We start from the raw sequence: 14,851 nt of genomic DNA, 5'->3' as shown, positions 1-14,851 counted from the left end.
AAATTTAAAACAGGGTTTCTATCCTTAAATTGAAGAAACAAGAGCTGGAAGGGATCTCAGAAGTTATAAAGCCTCCATTCCCAGGAGTGGAAACTTAGCTGATATTGAGGTATGTTAAGTGGCTTGATGAAGGTCATATAGGTAACAAGCATCAGAGGTGTCCTCTGTTTCCAGGTTCCCCGATTCCAGAAAGAATTCTTGTTCTGTTGTACCAATTGTCTCTCGTGACTTAAAAAAAAGGAAAAAGTTATGTAACATGAAATAATATATGAAAAGCTTTAAAAAGGAAAAAATGTAAAAATATAAGCCATCATCATAATGATCACCCTTATAATATTTACCTCCAAGGATGAGATTTTACATAAATAAAACTTTGCAAATGTTGATATGCCATATAAACATTAGTTGCAATTATAGTGTCATTAATCTCAATTCTTGAGTGCCTTCCATGGTCTCATCACCATACTTGAGGGTGTTAGAAGTATTTCCATTATTGGGCTATATTCTAGCCCATGGCTTTATCTTTTCTTGCCTAGATGACTAGGATGTCCTTCTAGCTGGTTTTCCTTTGGTCTCTCTCTATCTCTGATTCATTCTTTACACTGTTTCTCATCGTCTTCATTGTGCAGCGCCATGAGTCCCCTATTTAGAAACCTCTTGTTATTTCAGCATTTTTCAGTCATTTCCGACTCTTCATGACTTCACTGAGGATTTTCTTGGCAAAGATAGTGTATCAGTTTGACATTTCCTGTTCATTTTACATAGGAGGATACTGAGGCAAACAGGGTTAAAAAGTGACTTGCCCAGATCCGCATAGCTAGTAAGTGTCTAAAGCCGGATTTGAACTCCGGAAGATGAGAGTTCCTGAGTCCAGAACCAGGATTCTATCCACACCTCATTCTCTATTCAGTTTTTGAAAAAAGTATAAACTCCTCATCTGACCACTCCAAGTTCTCCACCATGTAGCAGCCATTTGCCTTTGCAACCAGTCTCATCTGTCTCTCTTTCACTTACTCTGAATTCCTCACAAAACATACTTGTCTTCCTCTTTCCCATTCTTATCTTTATACTTGTGTTGACACCACTCAATTCTATTTTCAGAGCAGATTATCCTTTACAATTAATAGCTAATTTTAATAGGGCATTTTAAGGTTTCCAAAAGTACTTTCTGCGTATTATCTCCCTTTATCCTTAGATTCTATTATTATTCTCATTTCATTAACAAAGAATCTGAGAAAAGAAGATTTAGTAACTTACCTAGGTCACCTAGCTAATGAGTATCTGAGGCAGAATTTGAACTCAGGACTTCTAAACTCTATGGTCCATACTTTATCCACTATGCCATATTACCTGTCTTACTCTATGGCTGGTGAAGTTCCAGGTCCAACTTTTTCCCAGGTTCAACTCAAGGGCCACCTTCTCCATGAAGTCTTCCCAAGCTCTCACAAGCTCTTCCAACTGAGTCATCTCTTTCCCTTCAGATTGCTCCTATCACTTTACCTGAACCTCTCCTTTGTTCTTGGTGATGCCTTCCCTTTTATCCTAGGTATTTTCTTTAGGTACATACATATCCCATTCTTTCCTCCACACACAGACCCAACCAATTAGAAGCTACTTGTGAACACACTTTGTTCACCCTGTGTCTCTATAGTTACAGTTACAGTTACCAGCATAGCACTTAATAAAATACGTGTTGGATTTGAACTAAAAGATGTGGCATCTAGGAGAAAATACTCAGGTGCCTGATGAAGAAAGAAGACTTGAGTTCAAATCCAAGCTCAGACAATTGCTAGCTTTATGACCCTGGACAAGTCACTTAACCTCTGCCTTAACAAATAAACTTGAATATTTTAAATTGAATATTGAATTCAAATTGAATAAATTTGAAACTAAAAGAGGTAGCAAATCTCCCCACAAGCACTTAAAAGATCAGTTGGAAGAAAAAAACAAGTCCCTAATGGGAAAAAAAATGAAAACAAAAACAAAAACCAGAAATATCTACATTCACAGCCAACCTCAGACACTTGCTAGCTATGTGACACTAGGTCAGTCACTTAACCTCTGTCTGCCTCAGTTTCCTCCTCTGTATAAAAAGAGATAATAACATCTCCTACCTCCCAGCGTGGTTGTGAGGATTAAATATTTGTTAGTTGCTTAACACAGTGTCTGGCATATAGTAAGTACTTAATAAATGCTTATTCCGTTCCCCCTTATTAAGAAAAAGACCATCAAACCAAGACAGGCAACTCAATTGGCTCTTTTAATATAGAAACATGGGGATGAATAACAGAGCTCACATGCACTCAATGGAACTCCAATGGGCATGCTGCCTCAGCCATGAGAATACTGTTGTATGAGACTGATAAAAGGCATCATGGCGTCACACAGAGAGAGTTAGCCTTGGGCATGGGTTAAAAGTCCCAGCCCTGACACAGATTGGCCTAAGTCTTGCCTCTGATTTCTTAGAACCTCTGGGTCAATGACACGACGCCCAGCCCCGGTAACTAGGGCTATACTTTGCAGAATAGCTTTATGTAGCTGTATGTAGCTTGGATAAAATCATAAGTGGTTTGTTTTGGGCGGTGGGGTGGAAGAATTATTGTTGCTGTTGCTGTTGTTGTAGATGATGCTTTTAAGGCATCAGAAAACAGCTGCCATAAATGGGTTGGAGGGCAAAGAACAAAATATGAAAAAGAAAGAGAGGGAGGGAAGAAGGAAGGAAGGAAGGAAAGAAGGAAGGAAGGAAGGAAGGAAGGAAGGAAGGAAGGAAGGAAGGAAGGAAGGAAGGAAGGAAGGAAGGAAGGAAGGAAGGAAGGAAGGAAGGAAGGAAGGAAGGAAGGGAGGAAGGAAGGAAGGAAGGAAGGAAGGAAGGAAAACTTATTTTCTTATTTGCTTTCAAGGACTTGTTTGTTTGTTTGTTTGTTTGTTTTCTGAAAAAGCATCTCTTTCTGTGATTCCCAGCTTTTCCATAAGCTCCCTGCAACACCTCATGGAGTAATTTCATCAGGTGTTTACATAAACTTTATTGACTTTCTCTACTCTGCAGTATAGAAATGTCACAATAGAGAGCTTTATCTCGTCTTGACAGAAACTGGAGGTTACAGATGGATTCACTTTCCTGAGGAAAAAGGTTTGATTTCTTCTGAAGATAGCTATCTGTTTATTTTTTTTCTCCTTCAAACTCATCTAGGAAAGTGACGAGCAAAAAAAAAAAATAGTTCAACAATATATTTTTATGAGCACTTTAGACTTGTGTTGGAGTGTTGTGGTTCTGTTGTTCAGCCACGTCCAGCTCTTCATGATCCCATGGACCATAGCAATGGTCCTCCACCACCATCCTCCACCATCTCTCAAAGTCTGGCTGAATTCACGTTCCTTGTTTCCATGACGCTGTCTATCTGTCTCATCAGTGTTGGGGTATCCTGAGGTAAAACATGTGCATACATCAGAATAAAAATGATCATCAGCATCATTATTATTCACAACAAAAATCTTATTAATAGCAATAATTATCATCATGCAATTATATTAATTTATATAGGGATTGAGAATATATAAATAATAATTTCTATATGATTATTCTTTTCATATTTTGGTACCAGCCCTACTTAAATATGGTATTAATGTAGAAATTATTATTAATAAAATTATAATACAGCAATCTCTGGGCATATTCACAGAGAGTTCTTAAAACAACCCTTCCCATCTCAAATTGCCACCACTCTCTGGATGTCAAAGGCCTGGACAGACAGGTTGGGGCTGTCCTCATGCTCTGAGAATTGTCCAGTCTTTCACATTTCTGAATTTCAAGAGAGAGAGAAACCTTGTCTTTAGAATAGTTTTTCCTCCAAATGTTCTCTGACACTCAGGACAGGCCTACCGTATAGGTCTGCCCACCTCATAAGACTTGGAAAGTCTCCTAAACTTAAGAGATTATCTAGTCCAACATCCTCATTTAATAAACATCTAAAATGTGACTTTAATATGTCTTTATTAATGTCACACTTTAATGTGACATCTAAAAGATTAAATAGTTCACTCAATCACACAGGTATACACAATAGAACCAGAATTTGAACCTTTTTTTTAACCCTTACTTTCTATTTCTGTTAACAAATCTAAGACACAAAGGCAAATAGGGTCAAATGACTTGCTCAGGTCACACAGCTAGGAAGTATCTGAGGCCAGATTTGAAGCCAGGTCTTCCTGACTCCAGGCCTGGGGCTCTCTGCGCTGTGCCACTCAGCTGCCCCTGGGTCTCCAATTTCAAAGGCGATGCTCTTTATATTAGACTCTGGTGGTTCCCCAACTCAACATGCTGGTAATGTGGGTGCGGGAAGCACTGGTTAGGAGTCCAAGTACCTGGGTTCAAATTTAACTCTGCCACTTCTCACCTCTGTGGCTTTTAACAAGTCCCTGAACTTCTCTGAAATCCTACTTCATCATTCAGAACCCCAAAATGATGGGGTTAAACTAAGTGATTGCTAAAGGTCCTTCTAGCTATAAATATGTGATTCTGCATCCTTTCTGACCTGCCCTGAAATTCCCATCAAAAACCCTCAGCTAAAAAGCAAAAGAGGGTCTCTCCAGAAATTTAATGTATAATGACCACATATATCAAGCCCTTTAAGTTTTGTGAAATGCTTTATATGTAATATTGCCAGGTACCTGGAAGGTGTATACTTGAGTGTCTGAACTAGCCTCTCTAAATAAAATTTCATTTGAAATTAATTGTTCCCAGGAGCTGTCCCCTTGGAAAGCCCAGGGAGGATAGAACCAAAGGAATGCCTTCTTTGCACTTTACCCTCCAGGCAAACAATGACTAGCTGTTTCCTCATCTTCTTTTACCTTCTCTTACCTTTGGAAAGTCTGCGTTCAACTCCAGGTTCAGACACTTGTGACTCTGGGCAAGCCCCTTAGCCCTGTTTGCCTCAGTTTCCTCATCTGTAAAATGAGTTGGAGAAGAAAATGGCAAACCACTCTAATATCTTTGCCAAGGAAGTCCTCACTGGGGTCAAGAAAAGTTGGAGGCAACTGAAAAACCCATGGCATCCAGGCCTCAGGGCATGTCTTCAATGCATTCTTACCATGCCTTTGCTTGTTAAAATCCTCTTTTCCCTTTAAGACCCAGCTCAGGGGTCATCTCCTCCATGATGCCTCCCCCACTCCTGCTGGCTACAAGGTTTCTCTGCTTTTTGCCCCAAATTTCTGATAGCTCTCCTTTGCCCCTCTCACAGTTGTTTATGTTATACTCTACCTCTTCGAAGCTCCAGGGCAGGAATTGGGTCATTTTTCATCTTTGCCCTCCTGGCATACAATCCAGTACCCTGTATAGAATGGATTCTTAGTTAAGGCTTATAAAATCTGAAATTAAAAATTTCAAATTAATGAATGAATTTGTTTGTTTGTTACATTAAAGTTTCCAGGAATCTCTTTTCTTTCTCTCCCTCCCCTCACTACAGAGAACATCATTTGACAAAGAGATATCTGTAGAGATAAAACTCTTTTTTCTTTCTATTTATCACTTCTTTCTTTGGAGGTGGACATCCACAAGTCATTCTTCAAACCTTATTTCTGTTGCTGCACATAATATTCTTGGTTCTGCTCATTCCCTTCTTCATAACTTCATGTAGGTTTTTCCAAAATTACCCTGCTCACCATTTCTCCTGGTGCAACAGTATTCCATCACAATTATATGCCACACTTCTTTAGCCATTCCCCAATGGATGGGTATCCCCCAAATTTCCAGTTCTATGCCACAACAAGGAAAGCTGCTATAAATTTCACTAAACAACAGAGCAACCAGGTTGGTGATAGGGGAGGTGCTGGTCAGCTATGAGGTCATTTTGAAAAGAGAAGAGCTGAGTAGGTAGGTGGCTCATAGTAGAGAGAGAATCAAGACAAAAGACAGGAGGTTCTGTATTCAAATCTAGATTCAGACACTTCCTAGCTATATGACCCTGGCCAAGTCACTTAACCCCAATTGCTTAGTCTTTACCATTCTTCTGCCTTAGAATCAATACTTAGCATCAATTCTAGGCAGAAGGTAAGAGGTTTTTTTTTTTTTTTAAAGAAAAGAGAGGAGCACAAAAATACACACAGAGATGGGAAGAAACTCCAGAAGTCATTTTATAGATGAGAACACTAAAGTCCATAAAAGTAAAGAGAGTTGGGAGGTAGGAGTGGGGAGTTGAACCTATTGAGATCCTTCTTCCTAATTTTGCCTGAGATTTGCCTTCAGTAGAATGACATAGAAATAAGAAAGATCAGAATCTTCAGGACTCTATAAGTTGATCAGAAAGCATTTTAAAGACTATTTATGGGGCAGCTAGGTGGCTCAGTGGATAGAGCATCAAATTTAGAGACGGGAGGTCCTGGATTCAAATCTGGCCTTGGATACTTTTTAGCTTTGTGACCCTGGGCAAGTCACTTAACCCCAAATGCCTACCTCTTACTGTTCTTCTGCTTTGGAACTGATACTTAATTCAATTCTAAGACAGGAGGTAAGGATTAAAAAAAATAAAAAAGAATATTTACTATGTGCCAGACACCGAGGATAAGCTCTGAGGATACAAAGGAAAACAAACTCAAGGATCATACATTCCAGTGGTGGAGACAACATGCAAAGCACTATATATATATATGTATATATATATATATATATATGGAGAGAGAGAGAGAGAGAGAGAGAGAGATACATTCACTGTACATGCCTCTTTCAACCTCAGTTTCCTCATCTGTAATATGAGGAAATTGGACTTAATGGCCTCCAGGATCCCTTTTGCCTCTAAATCTGAGATCTTATATACTTGAATTGCAATGATTCGTTTCTCTGACACCCTGACATTTCCCCAGATGGCATTTTCCTCTCATTGACACTCCAGCATCTCCAAAAAGGACTAACCTGGTGGAAAGTGTACACCTGGCAGAATCCAGTTCACAACCCAGGAGGCCAAAAGGTCAGGACAGATTTTAACAACTTCCAACCACTGTGTTCTTAGAAACCTGGCTCAGCTTGAGAAGTTGACAGAGAGATAAGAAAAAAGAAGTTTAAAAAAAAAAGATAAGAAAAACAAACACCCCATTTATCCCTCTGTAGCCAGGAAGAGGCTAAACCTGTGAACTAAATCTCTCTTTCTCTTTAATCTCTGAGATAAGCAGTATATATCCTCAAAGGGGTGGAGAGTCTCTCCTTATAGATAATGAGAGTCAGGAGGAGGACATCAGGACAGAGACTTGGACTGAACCAATTAATCACTGTCAAACCTAAAAACTCACAACAGATGGCAAGAGAGGCAGGGTAGAAAGGGCACACTAGTACAGGAGTCAAGAGACCTGGGTTCTAAACCTGCCTAGAGTCCCCGAACCTAAGGTTCCCTCTATAACACTAGTCAAATCATTACACATCTCTGGTCTTCAGTTTTTCTCAGATAAAATGAGGGCTTGTCAGAGGACAGATTATTCTGTGTCCTTATTTTACAGATAGGAGAACTGATACCCAAGCAGATTAAAGTGGCATATCCGGAATCACATAGGTAAATTGTTAAAGGTGGGATTTGAACCTGGTCCTCTGTCCAGACCTCCATGCTCTAACCATTCTACAACACTGATTTTTTGGCTAAGAAATTTTTTAAAAATTGCTTTTTTAATTTAAATTCCCAAGTATCTCCCTTCCCCCCTTCCCCTCCCCAAAAGGAGAGAAGGCATCACTTGGTAAAAAAAAAATATATATATATATATATATATATATATATATATATCATGTTTTAATTTATCAATTCTTTCTCTGGAGGCAGAAATTCACCAATTATCCTTCAAACATTAATTCTAGGCCTGTACATAATGTTTTCTTGGCTATACTTGTTTTGCTTTTCACAATTTCCTGTGGGTCTTTCCATGTTTGGGGGGAATGTTTGTTTTAAATTAACCTCATCATTTCTTTTGGCATAATATTCTATCACAATCATATGCTACAACTTGTTCAAACATTGCCCAATTGTAGGATAGAAAAATTGCCCAAAGTGACAAAAGGGGTTAAGCTCAGTGATCCTTAATATCTACAGCATAGCTAAAATTCCAATCATGATCAGCAACTCACACAGGTCCTCTAAGATGTTTTGCTTTGTTCTAAGGATGGGGTGGAGGTAAGAGGTGGAAAGCAGGGCTTGAGGTTGCAAAACAGTTTACAAAAATCTTTTTATTCAAATAGATTTTCTAGTTGGAGACAAATGAGACAAATTTTAGAGTCATTGAAAAAGAATTTTACAGAAATCATGATTGACTCTGTTTTTATTAAGAGAAAATGAAAATTGGGAAATGGAAAGAAGCAGGAAAGTCAAGAAGGGAACCTGGTTGAGGATGAATTATAATTTTTTTTAAAGAATTCAGGATGCTATCAATAAGCCAATCAGAAAGCATTTTTAAGAATATTTACTTTGTGCCAGGCACTGTACCAAGCTCTGAGAATAGAAAGAAAGGCAAACACATAGTTGCTGTCTTCAAGGATCATACATTCCAGTGGTGGAGACAACAGGAAAATTACTATGGAAATATAAGATATGCTCAGTGTAGATGGAAGGCAGTCTGAATTAGAGGAAGGGAATTAGCAGTGATGGGAACACGAGGGGAAAAGAGATAGGAAAGGCTTCCTGAAAGTGGAATTTGAACTGATGATAAAAGGAAGCCAGAAAAAAAATAAGCAAAATTCTTGTTCTATCTGTCTCAGTGTTATTATACTTCAAATACTAGAATATACATGACAGTACTTTGAAATTTATAAAACTATTTATGAAACCTGAATTATTTTTGTCCTTTCTAAAAAAACAAGTGTTTCCTCTCAGCAAGGCACTGTATTAAGTGCTGAGGAAGATGCAAAGATAAGAAAAAGCCATAACAACTGCCCTCAAGGAGCTTACAGTCTAGTAAGTAAGCTATAAGTAACCTGAACATAAATCCATAATACAAAATATCACTAACCCAACATATGACCCTGAGCAAATTGTTTAGCCTTTCTATTTTTCATCCCTGGGTTTTCCAGCAAAAAGGAATTAAAATATCTTTTCAACCTATTTCATAGAGTTATGTAATGATCTAATGAGTTAATATATGTGGAAATGCCTTAAAAAGAAAAAAGCCCCATAAAAATGAAAAGTATTGCTAATATTGTTCAATAAATATTCATCTAGGCAAGGCACTGTACTAAATGCATGATCAGCAGGTAAGATAGGTCCCCTAAGATACAACTTATATATAAATAATTCTAGTACAAATAAATATGGGGAATGGTCTAAACAAAACCATTCAATTCTAGTTTTTAGGACTTTTTGAGATTTATGAGTCTTGATTACAATAGGTTGCTCTGGACATGCTCCCTTCTTGGCACCCTTATGGCTTCCTTGTGGAATTTTCTATGCCTAGAATCTTTCGTGTTCAAAACTTCCATGATCCATGCTATAGAGCTGAGCAACCTCATTGGCCAATCCTTGATACCTACCTGCCGGTGACATTAGAGATGGGAAACTAACCAGATGCTCCTGAGTGAGACCTTGCCCCCCTCTTATAAAACCCATGACCTCAGTCTGCCTTAGCTGTTTAGGTATTGTATTGGCCCACAGCCCTGCTTTATGAGCCATTGGCTCTTGGCCCTGGTTTTAGGGTGGGCAAAATGCATTGAGAGGGAAGAAATGATACCCAGCTGTCTTCCACATCAAATAATAGTGACTAGAAAACAATCACTTCTTAACAAAACCACAAAAGACAGCACCCTCTTCTGGGTCCTTAAGACCTTCATGCTTGTGGGTCAGCTAGGTAGCACAATGGATAGAGAGTCAAACTGGAATCAGGAGGACCTGAGTTCAAATCTGACCTCAGACACTTCCTAGTTCAGACAGAGGGCAAGTCACTTAACCCCAATTACCTAGCCCTTATTGCTCTTCTGCCTTAGAATCTATACTTAGTATCAAAGGGTTTTTATTTTATTATTTTTTAAGCCCTTATCTTCTGTCTTAGAATTGATACTATGTATTGGCTCCAAGGCAGAAGAGCAGTTAGGGCTAAGCAATGGGGGTTATGTGACTTGCCCATTGTCTGAAGCTAGGAAGTGTCTAAGGTCACATTTGAACCCAGGACCTCCCATCTAGGGGCCTGGCTCTCAATTCACTGAGCCACCCAGCTGCCCCTACAAGGGTTTTTAAAAGAAAAAGGACTGTTTTGCTTGAGATCATACCTATGCTTCCATTCTGAGTTACTTCCTCAAACTTCAGGTCTTCCTTTGTGTGAATTAAAATGTCTGTAATAAAGGTCTATCACTTTTAGCATCACTGGTCAGTCTGAGCCTTTTGCCAGATTCCTAAGTGCCCCAAAACTAATGCAAAAGACTATGACAAGTTAATAACCACATTAGAAAGATACAACTTTCTGAAGAGGGAAAAACCACATTGGAACTAGGAAGAGTTCCTGTTGTCTAATTATGTGATGTCTGTCTTCCTCAGTTTACTCAACTATAAAATGGGGGCACTAATAGTACCTCCCACCCAGGGTTGTTATGAAGATCAAATGATTTATTTATGAAGTTTATAGAATGCCCATGACATAGTAGGTAAATAACAAATTCAAGCTTCCTTCCTTCCTTTCTTTCATGCATAAGAAATACTGATGATTTGAATATGCTTTGACTTTTTCTAATGAAGATGGCTCAACTAATTGTTTACAAAAAAAAATTAGCCAAACCTAGGAGTATCCACTCTATATAAAATGAAAACCTCTCTGGCCAAATCAAAGAACTAATAAATATAGTAGCCAAGAAGTAATAAATATAGTAGTAGCCTTCAATAAACTGAAGATCACAATTTACTAGGATAAGGATTCACTAATCAAAAATGATTCCTACGAAGCTTGGAAAGCTGGATAGCAGAAATTGGATTTAAAACAACATCATACACCATATACCAGAGTAAACTTCAAATAGATACTTGACTAAATATAAAAGGTAATATCTTAAAAAAATAGGAATGAACAGAAGAAAGGATCTCATATAGCTATGGATCAAAGGAAAATGTTCCAAATAAGACAGACAAAATTATAAAAAGATAAAATAAACAACTTCAAGTTCAAAAAAATTAAAAATGAAATCAGTATAGCTAGAATAGAAAGGAAAAAAGAAGGAAGGAAGGAAGGAAGGAAGGAAGGAAGGAAGGAAGGAAGGAAGGAAGGAAGGAAGGAAGGAAGGAAGGAAGGAAGGAAGGAAGGAAGGAAGGAAGGAAGGAAGGAAGGAAGGAAGGAAGGAAGGAAGGAAGGAAGGAAGGAAGGAAGGAAGATGTGGTGTATTAATGTAGTGGAATTTCACTTTTTTGTTCTGTAAAAATTACAATTAAAAAGAATTCTGGGAAGCTTGGAAAGACTTATATGAACTGAGGCACATCTACATAATCAAAACTAGAACAGCCTTTCTAGAGGTCCCTATAATTTATAGGAAATAGTTCTGAATGATATCAGAATTCTGATCAATGTAATCAATGCTCAGAGATAAATTCAAAGACTATTTGTGAAGAGGTGGATCCTGAAAACATACTGAAACCTATGTTGCAGATATGGCCAGGGCATTGACTTGTTTTCTACTTTGTTAAAGTAAAGGTTCTTGGGACAGGGAGAATCACTGGAAAGAAAGAAGATACATATTTATTAAGCTCTAACTATTTGCTTGGAACTGTGCTAAGCACTTTACAAATATTATCACATTTGGTCCTCACAACAACCCTGAGAGGTAGACGAAATGTGAGGTAGATGCCCATTTTACAGTTAAAGAAACCGAGGGAGATAGAGGTGAAGTTACTTGCTTAGGGTCACATAGCTAAGCATCTCATGTTGGGTTGAATTTAGGCCTTCCTGACTTCAGGCTCAGTTCTCTATCCATTGTAATACTTAGCTGTCTCCGGAAAGTGACAGCAATGTTTTGTTTTTGTTTTTTAAACCCTTACCTTCCATCTTAGAATCAATACTAAGTATTGGTTCCAAGGCAGAAGAGTGGTAAGGGCTAGGCAATAAGGGTTAAGTGACTTGCCCAGGGTCACACAGCTAGGAAATGTCTGAGGCCAAATTTGAACCCAGGACCTTCCATCTCTAGGTATGGCTCTATCTTCATTGAGACAAGCTGCCCCCTGAGAGCAATGTTAAAGAAAGAACAAACATGAAACTTTTTTTTCATTTAAAAAAAAAAACTACTTGGCCCATGTGAGATCAAATCTATTTCCTTGGGCTTATTAGCACCATGTTCTAGCTAAGTTGACAAAGAAAACTTTTCAAAGATGGGTGTAATGAACTAGAACATGTACAGAGTGCCTCTTATGGTGTCTCCCCACTGTCTGAGGATCCTGCTTCCTGCTTCCAGGAGAGCTATCCTCACATGAAAGGGAAATAGCTCAGGAAGATGGTGGAACACGCATGAACATTCCTTGCCTGGTTCCAGATGACTAATGACATGGTCAAGGACATGGTCAAGAGGAGGCTCTTTGATTCCTTGTAGAGGCATTCTGTTCAGCTCCCACTACATCCTCTTTGCCCCAGCAAACACTGAAGGAGCTCAGTTACTTCTTTGCTTATGTCAGGAGGAGAGAAACTACAACTCTGTGAGGTAAGTAGATCTGGAGAGCATGTAAGCATCTTGGCATGTCAGAGTTTGGTTTTATAGAGAGCCCAGCATTGATGTCCTGAGGAACAAAGACTGACCTTCAGAACCCCAACCCAGAAGGGGCTGAGACAATTTGTTGGAACCAGTGTGGAAGCTGAGCTAAATGTTGAACCTAAATCTATTAGAATCTACTCCACCCACAAGACAGAGATGGTGTGGAGAAAGTATTCCACCCAAGGTATTGTTCTTGCTATATCTTTATAGTAAATATCCCTTTATAAGAGTTACTCCCAGTTAAGGAACTCTAGTATTAGTCACCTGTCCCTAACTCAGCCTATGGTAGTAGAAAAAAGAGAGCTAAGGCAGTGAGGTAGAGTGCTGAGCCTGGAATTAGGAAGGCTTTAAGTTCAAATCTGGCTCTAGTCACATACAAGCTGTGTGTCCTTGGGCCAGTCACTTAATGTCTCAGTTTGCCTCAGTTTCTTCAACTGAAAAATGGGTTAATAACAGGTCCTACCTCCCAGGGTTGTAGTGAGGATTAAATCAGATAAATATCTGTAGAGCACTTAACACCCTACCTGGCACATAACAGGTGTTATATAAATGCTTATATTTTCCTTCCTCTCTTCCCAACCCTTTAGATTACTACTTAGAACCCCTCAAAGGGTAGATATCATTAGCCAAGTTCTGGGAGAGGAAAAATGAACATACAATGAACATATGAAAATACATTCATGTAGCTCAGAGTCCCCAGGCCTCCACTGAGCTACCTAGCAGTCCCAATTCCTTCCCTTCTTGATTGTCTTAGGACTGTGTTGGTGAACCTATGGCACGTTTGCCTGATGGGGTTGCTTCCCTCCCCCTCTCCACATGTGCCTGAGGACATTTCTCACATGACCCTCCATTCTGCCCAGCAGCCCAATGGGAGTGCTTCCTCCCTCCCCTGTCTGGGGTAAGGTGGAGGATTAGAGGTTCACCTGCAATGTAAGGGTTGCTATTTGGGTACTCAGTCTCTAAAAGGTTCGCCATCATTGTTGGGCGATTCTGAATTTCATACCTCCAATATCTTTGACTGTATTTCTAATTATTGTAGTTAAGTGGACCTGTGCTGTCTTTCATGCTGGACGTATACACATTGAGGGCAAGGACTGTGCTGCCTTTTATCTTTATTTTGCCCAACAATTAGTACTGTTTCCACCAATCAGAGTCCCTTAAATGTCTGTTGATTTGAGCAAACATGTATTAATCATTTACTGCTATGTGTAAGATATTAGGCTAGAAGCTAGAAGCCTCCTTGGTTCTTATGCAGTCTTGTCTGGTAGCAAGGACCTGAATTAGATGACCTCATTGTCTAGACATTTAGGGGTCCTCCAGACACAGGTACAAGTTGCCACTCATCCTCAGGAGATATTACAGAATGTGAAATAATAGCATGTACCCCAGTACATAGCAGTTGTGAAAAGGATTAACTGAGAGCAGATAAACATTGCACATATGCCCTTCAACTAACTCTCTTTGCCCAGATCTATTAAATAAAATAGAAGTAACACTAGGCATGAGAAAATAATCCAATAATCCTTTCTGATTACTATAATCAGCAATAAAAATATGAACAGGAACCCAACCAGTGAGGCAAAGCAGGGACTTCATATTCCTAACATGTAAAAATCAATTTTCATAGTAATCCTAAAACCACTGAAAATGGATACAGGATAACACCTTTCTCTCTGACCTGATATCAACTCAATTCGTTCTCCATCCTTCCAAAACCATTAGCAATAAGTCATAAAGAATTTTAAAGTTTGTAAATATTCCAGGCATTTTATCTGCATTTGCAAGATAAGGAAATTGAAGCTTAGAAAGGTTAAAAGATTTGCCCCTGGCCATCCAGCTAAATAAATATCAGAGGTAGGATTGGTACCTAGGTATTCCTCACCCAAGATCACATACTCTATTCATTACATCAGAGGTAGAAACACTTGATCTTTTGTAAATCACTGTGATTCCTGGGACCCTCATCAATCTGATTCCAATTCAGAAACTGGAAAGCCAAAGATTCTAGCCCTATGCAGTTTTAGTAATAAAGCTGTGGAGAAAGGGAAGAGGGGTACACTCCCTTGAAATAGTGTATACATTAACTGGCATATAGTTTGACTGGAATTTTTCTATGTAGAAAATTCAGGCTTTGAGCCACATCATCATATAGTCATCCCCTAGACCTAAGGT

General features: G+C 38.9%; 1 long non-coding RNA gene across 1 annotated transcript; it reads right to left on the bottom strand.

Annotated features, from left to right (window-relative positions):
* Positions 1 to 1,298: 1,298 nt before the first annotated feature.
* On the bottom strand, positions 1,299 to 5,354 carry LOC130455443 (uncharacterized). The gene is made up of 3 exons (XR_008913412.1): positions 5,258 to 5,354; positions 4,859 to 4,944; positions 1,299 to 3,422 (listed from the first exon to the last, which is right to left on the bottom strand). It is a non-coding gene; the product is annotated as an uncharacterized LOC130455443 (long non-coding RNA).
* Between the last annotated feature and the right edge of the window lie 9,497 nt (positions 5,355 to 14,851).

This window comes from Monodelphis domestica, chromosome 7 (assembly GCF_027887165.1).
Source record: "Monodelphis domestica isolate mMonDom1 chromosome 7, mMonDom1.pri, whole genome shotgun sequence".
Taxonomy (NCBI): domain Eukaryota; kingdom Metazoa; phylum Chordata; class Mammalia; order Didelphimorphia; family Didelphidae; genus Monodelphis; species Monodelphis domestica.
The sequence above is the reverse complement of the archived record's forward strand: the minus strand, read 5'-3'. Positions and strand labels throughout refer to the sequence as shown.